Genomic DNA, 14,543 nt, shown 5'->3' on the forward strand with positions numbered 1-14,543 from the left:
ATGAAAATGAGTGTGTTTTATGAGTTAACAATGAATCACAGAAGGCAGTTTATGAAGAACTAAAATAATTTTGTCTTACTGCCTTCAGGGAGTTGAAGTTCAAATTAAACTACTGGCAGATATATTTAAAGAATGCTAAGTTAGCATGCCGAGCAGAAATCAATCTTTTCTTGAAGTTGTTTATTTCCATTTTCCACATGAAACACGACTGTTGTTATTGATATGATTAATGAACCACTTTTGGTATTGTTGACTGATAACAATAGGGTGTGGTAGATACCCAGCTGCATGTAAACCTGGCAGCAAAGGTAAAAATACAGCTGCAATTTGGCTTTCGGAGCCGTGCTAGTATAGACCTGCTGACATGCTAATACCATCAACGGCAAAAAATGTCTTTAATACTCACAATTGTTTTCAGACACTGCTCCTCCCAGGGCTTTGCCTGCTGCTCCTCTGCATCCCCCACTGCCCTCCCGCTCCCCACAGCCTCCTCTGCTACCCCGATTCCAAACTCCATAAACATGCTGTGTTTTGGCGACACCGACCAAGGAAAAACGCCCCAAACTTAGGCCAAGTTCACCTTTAACTTCACAACAGAGCTACAGCAGGGATGCATTTGTCACTCCTGCGTACAGCCCAGACAAGGGTCACGGGGATGAAAATGATTTAGTCCCATTTAATCATCTCCATTCCCCCATTTTCAGTGATATTAATATAATTAAATACTGGCTAAATTATTTCAAGTAGTTTAATCTTGTATGAAGTGAAAAAAAAAAGAAAGTAAAAGAATGCCATTTTCACACAATGTGCCTTCGATGTTGGATACGGCTGTGGTCCTGTTAACTGTTAGCAGGCATGCATGGAAGATGGGAGGATTTCCTTAATTCATAAAGAGTAACTCTGGCAGAAAATCCTTTCCTCCCGCGATGTATGTTCCAACTTGATTTCAGTTAAGACCTCATACCAGGCACCTTGGTTTTCCAAACAGCAATTCTTCGGTTAAAGATTGTGTGATAAAAGTTAAACAGAGCAAAACAAAGCTGAACACAGAAAGAGTGAGTCGCTGAGGAACGGTTAAAAAAACTGGGCTACAAATAGAAATAGATATGGGTAGGCAAAACCAAACAATTAACTTGAGCTGTCTTATTAGAAAGCTATTATGTGCAATACATCTAAAATGTAAAACAAAAGTCTCAGCTGAAAGAATGCAAACCAGCTTTGCTCATGCCACAGAAGATAAACCACTGATACCCTGGCAAGCAGAGAAGCACGATGCCACAAGCCAGAGCAGAGCCCAGCAAAATCAGAAGTGCTGAAGGCAGGACCCGCTTCCACCCCGAGACTAAAACATTTCCGACACAGGATTTCATCCTCCAAAACAACAACAAAAAAATGCTGCCCTTAGAATTATTCACATAGAAACTGCGATGCTGCTTCAGGACGCAAAATGGAATCTCACTTTCAGACTTAGTTCTTTTGCCATAATACACTACAACACATTAAGACAGGTGATGTTTACTATATTAATGTAAAATCAGTTAAGTAGTCTGTCATTAGCATAACTGTTCTTTCCGTAACAATACAGCTCCCTATGAAAGGGGAGGGGGGGGGAACCCTCTTTAAAATTAAATTAGCATTTTATTATTACAATTTTGTTTATTATATTTTATCAGGAGGGAAGATCTCCCTCTGACCCACGGAAGGCAGCACGATGGGCCATGCTGACATTTCCCAGCATGTCAGGATGCCTGCTGTCTTCTGTATTCTCTTCTAGCTGAGGAAAAACGGGAATATTTTCATATTTGTTTACAGAATGAAACATCTGATCTTATCTACCACTTCTCATGCATACCAGGTTTCTCACTAAGTGCCAGGATAATTGTTTCTGCTATAATAAATACCCATTTAATTTGCATAAAAATATAAAGTTTACATAAATTAAATCCTTTCTACATCTAACATTTGTCAAACAGAGACTAAACCGGAACACACACAACCAAATACTCATTTAATAGGCTGAATAAGATTTCAGCCTCAAGATTACCAGCATCATTTTTCACCTTTAAAAAAAGTTATCATTTTGGTTTCCCGCTCCAGCATTAAGTGAAAAATTATAACCTGCTGTACATGGCTCTGAACAGGGAGATATTTTATCATGATTCAGTTAGGAAAAAAATAAAGATTAAAAAAAATAAAAATAAATCAGTATTTTTTTTCCAGAGTTTAGGAAAGGAAATGTCAGCTCAACATATTCTGCCAAAATAGCCTCAAATAAACCAAAAGCAATCCTGCTTAGAAACGTCCAAAATATCCCTAAAGCCCTTGAAAACCCCTTGAAACCCTCTCTCCCAAGCACCCTTAATATACTGAGAATGATCACTATGTCAGACTCCTTACATTTGTGTATTAATTCATACATACATTAAGGAGAGCTTAATTAAATAATAAAAGACCGTGATTGAACCGGCAACATTTAATATGCTGGAATTTCATGTGAGCAAAAAGGAAGCGTTATACAGAGGGGCTTTTTTTATCTTTCCCCATGGCACATTTTTAAGAAGAACTGCAACTCCTGACAGGGATTTCTAGGGAATGGTGAGCCCTCTCTCTGCTCTCTGATTATTTTCTCCTGCAAGAGTGGAACCCGGAGCTGCCTCCTCTTCAAACCTAGGGCATTTAAGGAGATATTTATTGTCTTGGCCAGCTGAAAAAAACAGCTATTGAAAAATACCCACCTGGTTAAACCATGCTGTTTATTTCCCATACAAAACAGAGCTCTACTTAAAACACTTTGCCACTCTGGTTGCAAGTGTAGCCTTTATAACAGCTGTAAACTTTATTTGCTCAAAATGTGCAGGTTTTCACACCTATGGCAGACACCTACAGCTGAACATCACAGCTAAGCACAACGGTGCAAATTAGATTCTAATGAGAAAACATCAGTTGCTTCTTTGACAATCTTGCCATTCACTGATTTAGTTCTAATGAAGACACACTCCAACCAGCAAGCTCGTCGTGTTAAAGGTCAAAGCACGTTCAAAAAAATGCCTCACAAAATCAAGGCAAATGGGAAACCCGTAAAGAAACCTTCTCATAAAGTGGTGTGGCAATTAGAGTAATTGTGCAAAAAGCTGTCTTCGGTAAAAAGTAAAAGAAATTAAGCTGCCACTACTGTAACAGGTTAGATGAAAATCAAAATTTAATGTATTCTCCCTTGTGTCATCTTGTTTTGTCAAGACATCAAATAGAATTGGAAAGTACAAAATAACAAGCCCTTGAGAAATCACAGAAGCCGACCTTTTTGATGTTGTTGGTTTACCTTGTTCTCAGTTATTTGAACAATGATGTTTCAGATTTAAGGGCAAGATAAAGCTTAAAAATTAAAACCCGTTGTCAGTTTGGGGAGGAGGGGGTGTTGTCCCTCCCGAATAACAGAGCATCTTACCTAATCAATGAAGGCAAATCCGTCCGAAACTAGTGCACAGAACAATTAGCAATTCCACTTATTTGTTCAATATTCAGTCTGGGTTTTCTAACATTCATTCAAGTTCAGTACAAAGTACAGATCCTCCTGCTAACAGAGGAAACTGTGCTGGAAAGGTTAAAAAGAAAAAAATAAGATAAAAAAAAAAAGAAAGGCTATTTGCCAGTGCTGCTTTTCTCCCCAGTCTCTGCACGGCCTCTTTAGCTCTGCAGATGAGTACATGATGCATTCCACCACCACCACCCCCTTTCCTTATAACTGGAAAGCAAAGCTAGGCAAGTAAGCACCTTATAAAAACAAAAGAGTACAGGACATTTTAACTGAACTACAGCAAAGTAGTTTCCAGTAACGCAGCTCTGCTTTCAATAAAACAAACAAACTGCTTAAAACCAGCCAAGCCTTTCCCCAAACAATAACAAATTTAGCTTACGGTGTCAGGACTTTCCCACAATCTAGTTTTGCAGGTGTTGATAAAACTACCCCTTGCTACCACTTTTCCCTAGCAGAGAGGGGAGAAAACAACATCAGTAAGTCATCTTGCTACCAGGAAACCTTTTCATAAAGTAAATCCTAGTGCTGCGTCCTTCCAGCTCAGTTCTCTCTACAGCAGCTCTAAAATGACTATGAAATACAGAGCAAGAAAAGCACAAGAGCTCTGCAACTCCTTCAACTTTTGAATACAAAAATCCTTCTCCCCTTACCTTCCTTCAGCTGCCCAGGGCACGCAATCACAAACACAGAAACCAAAGCATGTTACACTGAAATAGGAATTTGTTTAGCTGCACTGTTCTAAACCCAATGTGATTCTCAAGCACCATCAGGGCTTGAGCATCGCTAGGTTAAAATGGTACGTAAGAAATCACTCTGACTGATCTACATCATTTTCAACACCTAAAAAACCCCTTTCACCTTCCCCACACAACTGTTGCAACCCTTTTCTTCCTTGCACACAACTAAAAGCACCCCAACAGGCACAGACGTCAAAGCCCACTGTCCATTAGTGCAATAATCCATCTGTGACCCATTACAACCCCGGGGCGATATGACTCTGCCATGGTGTCTGATAAGTATTTACACCCCAGCATAAATGTCAGTGTGGGGCTACGAGTTACACTTGTAGAACGTGTAGAGGGCTCATCCAGCTGTGGAAGAACGCGAGGCACCAACACTTCCCCATAAGCAGCGAGATGCTCAGAAAGACAGCGCTGGGATTTCATTTCTTCCCTGTCAATCCCATGATATTTATGACTTTAGTTCAGCTGACTGACTGGTCAGAGCATGTCTCAGAGCTTTTTTCTTTTTCTTTAAGCAAAACCAGCGCTGCTCAGAAAAGGGAGGCCACAATGGCACAGCACAGCAAAGTGTATGTTAAACAAGACCAAGAGAAAAAAAAACAACTGTAGCAAACAAAAAAATATTTCAAAGCAGCCCTTCCTATCATAAGCTTTCTGATAATTTATGGTTTACCAACTCAGCAAGGTTACGCAACACTGCATGCCTTTAGATGCATTATTTGAGTCAGTTGAGATTTAATTAAGATCACAGCCTCCAAAATCCCTGTCAAATGAAAATTCACACAAGACAATACACTATATATCCTCATGCAGATAGTCGCCATTCCACGCTCTGGAATAACATAAGTTAATCCTCGTTTCTATGGTGGCAGACAAAAGTTCACTAATTTTGTTTTCTTTTGACACTTGTGTTGTTTTCTGTTTTATGTCATGAGATCATTCCCTTCTGAGAAGGGGAGGGGAGCTGATACAGGGGGAGAGGAGGGAGAGCAATATGTCTGAATATGGCAGCAGATGTATTTTGACATTCGCACAGCTCTGCCGTGATGTCATCAAGTTTTCATATCATTAACCCCTGCCAGTAAGAGCATCATTTCATGACATCTGTCCATTGGGAAGAGGAGGAAGGAGTCAGGGACAAAACAAGGAAAGTGCCTCGATCTCGCTCTCACATTAAAACCAAAATCAAACGCAATTAAGGCTACAGAATAGCATTCACATCTTCTGTACCAGCAACTGCCTCTTCCCAATTCATTATCTGCCCCAGCTGCCTCCTCACCTCGGAGGTGCTCTGAAACCGCACACCCAGCTCATCACTGATGCCTTCTCCTGGTGCAGGAAACCCCCTCACTCTACAGTCCAATTCCTCTCCCCGCTAAACATGAGCACATTAAATAAAACAGTACTTCTTACAGGGAAATTAATAGAACTTTACCTCATTCCAATGTATTTCTATTTGCATTATCTTAATATCTGCTTGTTTATCTCACAGTTTAAAACTGACAGGTGCTAGCAGTCTTTTGTTTGACAGGCCACTACACAAGTAACTGTCTTGCCTGAAAGGGCTAATGCACTACTAATGAACAATAAATCAACTTTGATTATAAAGTGTCAGGCCAATCAGTTTGCAGTTCAGCTCTATCACAGTCCAGGCCAAGGCAGCTACTCTGACAAGGCAGGATTTGGATTTCATCTCTACTGCCTTATCAATGGGACTTTTTGGAAGCAGATGATCATGGAAAGCCCTCTGACAGCAGATTTTCCGCTGGCTGTGAGGAGAGTGCCTGCTTTTAGTGACTTCCTAGGCTGCTACTGCAATAAATACACAATCAACAAAAGCCATTTCTTAACCAGGCAGAAGGACGCTCTAATGACATGCTCACATATAAACACGTATTTTAGCCGTGACTTTTAACAGAGCTGGGAGCAAACAAAATTGCTTTTTAACTGGATGTAAAGGTGTGTAACATGCCTGAAAGCTCTGCACAGTAAACACACTTCTGAGGGGGCCAGTCCAGCAAATATTAATTTAGCAAGAGGAGTGCCTACTGCTTCAGGGCAAGAGGGAAAGCGACTCCTCTCCTGTCGCTGCTATTGCACATGCCCAAGTCAGTCCAGGATCAGGCCCGGGAGCATCAGGCATGAAAAGCAGCTCTGCTCCACACATAAAAGATTTTAACATTTCAGTTTATTTATAAAAAGGCAAATGAGCCTGCATAAGTCACTTTTTATTAGAAATAAACTTTAGGGATTTACCGCAGTTACCAGTTCAACACTCGTTGCTAAAGTAAGCCCAACCATTTCGTTTTCATAAACAGATCTTGGTCACCCCGAATGATTCACATTTCCTGCCACCAAACTTGTTTTTATTTGAAAATCTGAAATGGCAGCGCTCCAAAGGCCAGCACATGCACCTAGGGGACCGTGTCCTGCGACCGAGTGGCTTCTCCCCACCGCCAGCACCAGGGAGACGGGAAACCCTCCGCGTTTTGTAAAACAAGCTGGCTTAGAAGGAGTTAATTCCAAAGAGGAAGAGTGTATATGCACTTTGCTCTAAACTTACCACCCACTTCCTAAGGGTTCCCTCCTCCCCACCACCCTCGAAAAATCATCTCATTTGCCCTGAAATACTGGCTCGCAGGGTTGACACTTAACTCGGTTACGTTTAGATCCCGTTACATTTATTTCACCGGGGTTCATAACACTAGTCAATGTCAAAACCAAAGCTCACTCACTTAATTTCCCCCGGTAAATTGAGTGGCGAATCCATTCAGCAACCCCGGTTCCTGACATTTAAGCCTGACAAAGTGTTTTACCGGCTCTGTGCACTTTCCCTCCTCCCTCGCTCCTCTTCCAAACTACACCGCTCAAGTAGGAGCTGCCGGGGCAGCGCCGCGCACCCCAACTGTCAGAACAAAAGACGGGCAGCGCACGGAACAAACCCAACCACTTCTCCAAGCCCTCCGCAAGTTGCGAGGCGCGCACGCCGCACCCCCTCCTCCGGCAGCAGCGGGCTGGAGCATCGCTGTGGCTTTCCCAACCTCCCCGCTCCAGGAGCGGGCCTCCCCCCACCTTTACCCCGTTCCCGCGGAAGGCACCCACCTGGGCGGCGGCGGGCGGCGTGCGGCGCGCCGGGCCATGGAGCGGGCTGGCGGGGCGGTGCGGAGCCGAGCGGTGCGGAGCCTCCGCGGGCGCGGGCGGAGTGCCGGTGCGCGCTGCTAGCGGGCTGCCGCGCCGCGCCGCCACCCGCGCGGCCCCGCCCTGCGCCGCCGCGCACACCCCGCCCCGGAACGGGGCGCCCCGCGGGTCCGGCCCCCCCCCCTCTTACAGCCCACACCCTTACCCCCCCCACCCGCGGCGGCACCGAGCGGCCTCTGAGCGACCTGGCCCGCGCCGCGCCGAGAGAGAGCGATCAAACCCCGTCCGTCCCCCCAGTAACTGTGCTCGGCGGGGGGAAAGTGCGGCTGCAGCCGCCTCAGCGCGGTGTGTGGGTGCGAGCGCCCCGCAGCTCTAAGGGAGAAGCTCTCCCTCCTGCCGCTAGAACTTTCCCTTCTCCCCTGGAAAGTGGCTCTTGGTCCCCTCCTGCCTTCCCGACAGCTCGGGATTTCAGTGCCAGGGAACAGAAGTAATGATAAAAAAGCAACACGATGCCTCTAACAGGAGTTAGTGTCCAACTGGACTCCGAGCCCGGCCGGCGGTGGACGCCAGCCCCTTGGTCCCCGCAAGGAGCCGGCCCCATGACAGCCCTCAGCTGCACCCCGTGCTCCAGGCCGGACCCTCAGCGCCCTGCTCCCTGAGGCGGACGAGCCGTCCCGTTCCGTTGGAGCAAGGCCCCTCCGTAACGGGGGATCAGCGGTGTTGTGTCACTCGCACACGGACGACAGCAAGGAAAACACTTTCCCTGGGCCCCCACACTTCATCGCACAGTCTCCTGACAGCCTCTCACCAGGCACTGTGCGGTTCCCGTAACCCATCTGCCCCAAACGCTACTATCCACTTCATAGTGGATGCTTGCTAAAATTTCTCCTGCTATTTCAATTTCGTTTTCACCTACTTTCTGAAGGCAAAACTGACGCGGATAGTTACTTTAAGCGCGAGTAAGTGTAAGACAGAAGCCGCCCTGACAGGGTTCCCAGGCAGCGCCTGCTCCGCTCGCAGGAGTCAGGGCTGTCAGACAATGGCCCCATTAGTAATGCCGCTGAAGAACCTCACAAGAAGCAAAGACAAAGGACCCAATTTACTGACAACTTGTGATCTGATGTTAAATGGGAAGCGATACGGATTGCCTTCCACCCTAAAGTGTTTTTGTGTGAGATAACAAATTTATTAATGGGATTTTTTTCAGGTCACAAAAATGTGACCCCACCCTCTTATGAATATTTAATAAGGGACTAAGGGCATCTTTTGCAAGACCCTAAATCTGCCAGAAACAGCCTACATGAATCAGAGAGCGCCTGCCTCTTAAAGGGGCACACACGCACTGAGCGGGTCAGCACACGCGGGGCACGGGAGCAGCCGGTGTGAGTAAGTACTGTGCGTACGCAGCGTCAAGCAAAGAAACACGCACACAGCGCAACACGCCGGACGCCCAGCAGTAGCATAAACGGGTAACGCATGCCGTGAGGCAGTAATAATTATCGCCTGTGCTTAAGAGAATCCTTCCTGTCCTGGACTTCAAAGTTATCTCGAGGAACTCGGGTTGCTTTGGGGAATATATTACAGAATACACAGACTTAAACTTTTCAACAGTTTCTCTCGCGGACCACCTCCTCCTCCCCGCTGCATTTCCCAAGAGCATCACTGGCAGGATCCCCAGCCGCTCTGACGGCGATGGGAAATGGCTCTGTGCATTCAACACTAACTTTGCAGCTGAAACAAGGTACGGTCTGTGTGCCCGGGCAGTCTCTGCAGACCACTCATAGGATGCTCCACAGACCCCAGTTTGGAAATCTTCTGCTCTGTCTTAACTTTCTCAGCACAAACTTCTCACCCACACACGACCCTCAATCCTATTAAGTCACATGTTCAATTCTTATTTCCCAACACAGCCATATCCAGGTACATGCAGCTCAACTGAAGAGCAGTGCCCTCTTTCTGCCCTTAACAGCAGCTGATCACACACCTCTGGACCTAGCTCTGGCTTACTATATTTGTTAAAAAAGAGGGCTCTATGAAGCCTAACGCTTTGTTCAAAGCATTTCTCTTATTTCCAGGGACAGAGAAAAAGTGGAATGTGGCAATGCAAGCACAAGGCTGCGAGCTAGATGCAAAGCTAGAGCATAGTGCTGGCTCTGGCACTGACAATTCTCCCCAGCCTTGGGCAAGTCACCTAGAAATTCCTTTTTTGTGTGTGTCTATCACATTGAGGATGCATCTGTCTCCAAGAGCTCAGTTTGTGACATCTGGACCCTGGCTCTGGAATTGCCTGCATGCTCACCATTTCAAAGGCAGTCAATAGCCTCAACATTTCTACCTCCTCCTCTGCAAAACGGGGACAATACTACTCATTTCAGGATCTCTTATAGGCCCATATTTGCGAAACATTTTGAAAATGAAAGGTCCTGTCTAAGCACTGAGCGCTGGCCACAGAACCTGCAAGCTGTATTTTTAAAGCATTTTATGCCCTTTCCTATAAAAGCTTCATACCTGCAAGCTCAGCCAGCATCTGCTGTGGGCTAAAAACCTCAAGTCTACTCCCTCAGTAACAGAGATGGTAGCACTTGTTAAGTAAGGTCATCATAAGGCATTTCTAAGCCAGCAAAATATTTTAACAGACCAAGAAGAACCATAAACTCCCACTTTAATTCCATTCAATTACAGAGAGTCATCACCGACCGAGACAATCAGACAGGGATGTTCAAAACAGAACACATAAAGTAATAAATTCAAAATAACTGGCAATGAGCATGGCAGACTAGGTGGCTATTTGGCACCTAAAGATCTGATCCATATTAAGTGGTGGTATCAATACCTCAGTGAGAGAAAATAAGCACTAGATCCTAGGCTCTAAGGTTCAAGAGAGAGGAACAGATTATGAGCTACAATGAAGAGAAATACAAGGGAATTAATGTTTGGGTTTTTTTTTATGCCATTATTTTACATGTACACTTTCTTCAAAGGCTTCTGCAGGTACCCATCCATGCAGAGGCCATGGTCTTGCCTATAGAAAAGCCCCATCTGCCTGCAGGGCAGGGCAAAAAGACAGATCAGACAAGATACCCACATGGCACAACCTCCACTCACCGAGTTAACCTGCCCCAGACCAGGAAGTTACATGTCTAGTCCCAGTATGGGCCTATTTCAACCCAACTCAATTCATCTGTTCCTGTCCTCGGGATGTTTCCCTGGGCAGGCAAATAGGTCCCACTTCGCTCTCTGGTAGTGCATGGTGAGCCAAATCCTGTGCCCTGCTTCCTGAGTACCAATCTGGGAGTAATTCTGGTGAATTACCAGCACAGAGGAGCCCACCCCCCCCCCCCCAACTGGAGCCAACACCACAGCAGAGGCAAGTGCCAAATTACACTGCTCAGTACTGTTTAGAGCTGTTTAAAAGCAAGCTGCAGTTTGCATTTCTGAGGGAAAAAGCTGCCTCTGATCCTATTCCCACTCCTGGATCCCCAGGCCCATTTCTGTGGGGTTAAATCACATTTTCCTGTTTTGAGAATGCTTCATTTTCCCTTGTTGCTGTTTGAAAGACCTATGAAAACAAATGGAGAAAACAACTGACTAAACAGGAAACAGTGAAACTTATTACCCACAAAGTGCTGAGAAAAAGGACAAAGTAAACATTTTTTTGGGGGGTCACTTTTAATACTCTCAGCTAATGCCCCTCATGGTAAAATATCTTCAGGCAGAAAAGTGACTTTTAGGCTGTTGATGCCTAACAAAACAGAACACCAAAGCAATTAACATTTCAGTAATGCTTATGTCCCTGTTGTTCTTCTTTTTCTGATGTGAAACTGTCATTTTCCTTATTGCCCCTGCAAATTCTGCATGAAGAAGGCTCTTTAAATCCCCCCAGTGTTGTACAATGGTTTAAATTTCACTTCATGGCATGCTTTAAATTACCATTCACATCTTCATTTAATGCATCATTTTATAATGCCAGTGTTACTAGTTAATTTATATATACACAGCAGGATGTGTCAACATTCAGGTGAGTTATGAATATGATTGTGCAGGAGTTATGGAAGACATTTCAGCAAAATTATGGTTCCCTCTAAACATAAAAATATTAATAATGAATCAAACATCCCAGGTAAACAACAAATTTCATGTAATTGCACCCCCCATGCTTCCAGATAAATAAATAAAAATGGCAACATTTTGGCTCCACATTCATATTTGATTGATCTTAATAAATTGCCATCTCCTTTCCTAATAAACTGTAATCTCTTGTTTCCGCCACAAAGTAAAATTTATTAGCACACTCTTCTACCAGCAGGTCTGCATCACTCATAGCACAGTGTGCAAATTGTTCCAAGTATGCCTGGGCATTATTCATAATTTATTTTTCTGCCCCAAAGTACACAATATATTGAAAGGTAATCACCACTAACTGTTCTCAGTTACTTTCCTTAATTATGTGAGATAGCATTTGTGTCACGTACAGTAGAGGAAATGCTGCAGTTTCCATTAAAACTCCTTTTTTTTTTTTTGCCATGCACTGAAACACAACATTTACACACAGAAAAACCTTCTTAGGGGTGGAAAGCCTGGAGGTGGTATCTGGTAGGAGATGGCAACACCTCCACTTGAAAAGAACAAACCCTGTCTACCAAAATAACCCACTGGGCATGACAACAGCGATGGCTCCGAGAGGAAAAGTAGGTGTTTTGTCATGATGTTAAAGTTGCCATGGTAAGAAAAAAAACCCCACAGAATGAAACATCAACAAAACAAATGTCAATCAAACACATTTTTGCCTGTTAAGGATTAACCAGCCACCCCGACAGACTATCTCCTGCTGCCTGGGCTGTGCAGGCACTGGGGTGCTGTGGGCTGGTGCAGCCCCAGTGCTCCCAGCTTTGCATTTTGAGGTGCATCACCCTGGCCTGGGGCTGGTGTGGGGAGAGCTGGTGGGAAATCCAGGGTTAGACGCACTGCCCTCTCCTGGTAATGTGCTTCTATCATCGGGAGACTAATGCTTCTCACTGCAAAGAATCCCCTTCGGAAAAAACATGCCTACTTCTACAACAACTTACATACCTACACCCCTACATACACACGGATTTCACCACAGATTTAAATGAAAATAAACTGGATTAAATATGAGCCTCTTTGTGTAAAAAAAAACATTTCGCTGGCAGCCCAAGAGTGCTAAACTATATATTCTGGCTCATCTGAGAGAATAACCTGCATCACCCCTGGGCATCTCGTCGTCTTTTACTTACTCTGTTGGGAACACACGTCGGTGTATTTTCAATAAAACACCTTCTTAGCAGTAATGGGCCACTGTTCTCATTTCAATGGTCCCCAAGGTTCCATGATCCAGTATATTTAGCTGGCTCACGGTTCCAAGTTTCCCTCCAACATTCAAAAGCTATTTTTAAGTTTTCTAAAGGCAGCAGCCATGGGAAGAGGTTTTGCTCATCTCTTCCTTAAACATGAAAACAGTCAACTTTGTACATGCAACAAAACAACTCAAATTGTTTCCTAAAGAGGTGTTTAGGCAACAGCCCTCATGGTGAGACAGGGGTGCACAGAAATGCTGCTCACGCTGCACGGGGAAAGAGTTTGAAAGCAGCTCTGGGACCTCTGCTTCTGCTAGGAGTGGGTGGCAACACAACCCCAGCAATCAAATGCACCTCCGAAATGCCAAAAAGCATCAGAATGTGCAATTTGCAGAGCTGCTCAAGCCAAGAAGGCTTAGTGCTGGCGCGAAGATGCAGAGAAGCCCTCTGAGATGATCTCTGGTTGGCATACTGGACTTGCAAGGTACGCTTCCTGCAAGCATGAACTACCACGAGGAGCTATTAAAGCTTACCATCCCAAGTTCCCCGCTACATGGATAAAAAGCTGTTTTGGAAGCATGCCATGGTGAGGGATGACTCCTGGCAACACCACCCTGCACACAGGGACCTTCTCTTCCTCCTTCCTGCTGTCTCTGGGTCAGAAGCATCTCCTCACGCTGGCAGGCCAGGGATACAGAAAGAAGAAGAAGCAGGCAGCACACTGCAGGGCAGGAGGAGACCCAGCTTTGGCACAGCCACCCCCGGCCTTTGGCCATGTCAGTCATTTTGATGGTGCACATCTGGTTTCACACGGGCGAGAAACAGCCAGCCGCACAGGCTAAGCAAACACCCCAGCTATAGGACTTTGCTCTTGGATCCCTTGGGGTCATCCAACCGGCTCAGAGTCCTTTGTGTGGCACTAAGCAGGGCTCAGTGTGTGCTTTGGGGTTTTCCTTTGTACTTCCACTCTGGCCCTTCACAGCACAACGCCACAGTCCATCACTTCTTCCCAGATAAACAGGGCCCGAACTGAACTCAAGGACAGGGTCTTCCCCTCCTGCTTCCCTTCCCTGGGCAAAGGGGGCTCCTGTCAGTAAGCAAGGGTTATGACCTACGGATGTTTCCTACCCAAATCCCTTATCCCAACCCTTTTTACCCCTCTGAGGCACAAGAAAAAAGATGATGCTGAGCAGTAGCAGTTCTCCATGCTAGGAGCGGATGTAGTGGGGCAGCCAGGACCCACTCCTTCACTGTACCCATCATGGCAAAGGGTGAACAAGCAAATAAAGGATTTTTTCTGGGGTCCCTTAAAACAAATTTGCCTTCCTATAGCAAGAGAAATTCCTCAGATGTGCCTGAAGACTTGGGGCAGTGCTGCTTGGGCTGGAAAAGCACGAGCTCACTGCAAAGTGTAACAACAGAGGACTACTACAAAAATCCATCTCTGCAAGTGAAACATGTATTTAATCTCTGGAAGGAGATGACAGTTCTCTGCCGTTAAATGCAGCCAGTTCTGGGGTGGATGGTGGCAGCAACTTTGGCATACAGAGCTCTGGAGGAATTCAGGACACCTGAGGCACCAAATCCTTCACTCGAATGAAATTGCAGGGTGATTAAGCAGAGAGAATGTAACTATCCAAACTGTAATTTGGCCAGCACAATGGATCTAACACCCCTATTCTTGGGAGGAAAAAAAAAATCAGTACTGTATTTGAAGTTCAAAATCTAATTAACTATTTGAGAAAAAGAATTCTGTTTTTAAAAGAAAATTCCTAACAATATAAAGAGAATTAGTGCCAAAGTTTTTGAAGA

General features: G+C 45.0%; 1 protein-coding gene across 22 annotated transcripts in view; it reads right to left on the reverse strand.

The window, feature by feature from the left end:
• Nucleotides 1–14,543, reverse strand: part of FOXP1 (forkhead box P1) — a 386,145-nt gene that overhangs the window by 78,235 nt on the left and 293,367 nt on the right. The window contains exon 1 of one of the 22 annotated variants that reach the window (XM_062630338.1): nt 7,381–7,514. The exons of the other annotated variants lie outside the window; for them this stretch is intronic. The gene's annotated coding sequence lies outside the window, so the exon portion shown is untranslated. Of the gene's footprint in view, nt 1–7,380; nt 7,515–14,543 lie in introns of those variants that run through there. 22 annotated transcript variants of the gene reach the window in all.

Source organism: Pezoporus occidentalis, unplaced genomic scaffold (genome assembly GCF_034315485.1).
Source record: "Pezoporus occidentalis ecotype Australia unplaced genomic scaffold, CSIRO_AGI_Poc_V1 ctg35, whole genome shotgun sequence".
NCBI classification, from domain to species: domain Eukaryota; kingdom Metazoa; phylum Chordata; class Aves; order Psittaciformes; family Psittacidae; genus Pezoporus; species Pezoporus occidentalis.